Source organism: Dipodomys spectabilis, unplaced genomic scaffold (assembly GCF_019054845.1).
Source record: "Dipodomys spectabilis isolate Male_0828 unplaced genomic scaffold, ASM1905484v1 ptg000516l, whole genome shotgun sequence".
Taxonomy (NCBI): domain Eukaryota; kingdom Metazoa; phylum Chordata; class Mammalia; order Rodentia; family Heteromyidae; genus Dipodomys; species Dipodomys spectabilis.
This window is the reverse complement of record NW_024871193.1, coordinates 2,360,090-2,361,235: the sequence shown is the minus strand read 5'-3', so window position 1 is coordinate 2,361,235 and position 1,146 is coordinate 2,360,090. Positions and strand designations below refer to the sequence as shown.

Here is a 1,146-nt window from a genome sequence, read left to right as displayed (position 1 = left end):
GCCATCTTGGTCCCCCCTCGAGTTTTTGCCTTTTATAATCAGAAATAATTTTAATTTATCTGTTGAAATGAGTACTAAAACAACTAAAGATATTTCTGGTGCTTATATGAAAAATTATACTTTAAAATATTCTGTATTCTATTTGTATAATGCCCATAATCTATTTTATTCTTTCCTAGATATAAGACTTTGAATACTACATTGTTTTATAATATATAGGTTCATTAATAAATGTGTCCTTTCAGCTTGCATTCCATACAGAAACAGTTTAAGATTCCTTTTTTACTAGGTGCTTATAGTATATTCCTTTAGAATAAAATGACAATGTTGTCTAATTTTAAAAGTTTTATAAAGATTATGCTATGTAAAGGCCTTTCTAAGGCGAAGATTTAATTCACTGATGTCAAACTAACTTTTATTTATATGAATTACATGTATTGTTACACTTTTAATTTTGTAATCAACTTTTTAATAATTGTTTTTCATTTCTTGCATCTGAAGAATGAAAAATATGGAATAATTCACAGATTTTCATATCATCCTGTGCAATTGCCATGTTAATCTCTGTATTGTTGAAATTTGGGTATGTGCTTCTGAAGCATGTAATGTCCTCTAAATTTAGGTAGTTAATGATGCAATCTTCATACAAGATTATATCCTTGGGTGCCTATTTGTAACAAGGAACTTTAATGTTCCTAACAATGCTACTTATCTTATTTCCCTAAAATTCTGTGTATAATGGAAAATAATTATATTGTTGAGTCGAATGCTCACGTTTGCAATTCTTTTGTCAATGACTGTTTTAAGTCTTTTTCATTTTAGATTTAATCATACTTTGAAGCATTTTTAGCTAGGTCCAAAGAGGATGGCTTTTTAAAGTACTTATTTATCCAACTGAGTTAACTCTGTAGAGCTAATGGATTCAAAGTAAGCCTTGCATAAGAGCTCCTTCTAAACTTCTGCAGCTGAAATTTTCCCAAATGAGGTATTATTGGCACAAATGTTTACCTGACACTTCATCCTTCTTCCATGTAGGTTCAGACCAACCAGAATATCTTACCCTGACAGCGTAAATTGTCTTACTTAAACAAAACAAATCTTAGTTACAAGGGATCATAGAAAGATGAACATTTCAGACAAAACTGT

At 29.8% G+C, this 1,146-nt stretch overlaps 1 pseudogene; it reads right to left on the bottom strand.

Annotated features, from left to right (window-relative positions):
* Positions 1-505: 505 nt before the first annotated feature.
* On the bottom strand, positions 506-600 carry LOC122099519 (annotated as a pseudogene).
* Between the last annotated feature and the right edge of the window lie 546 nt (positions 601-1,146).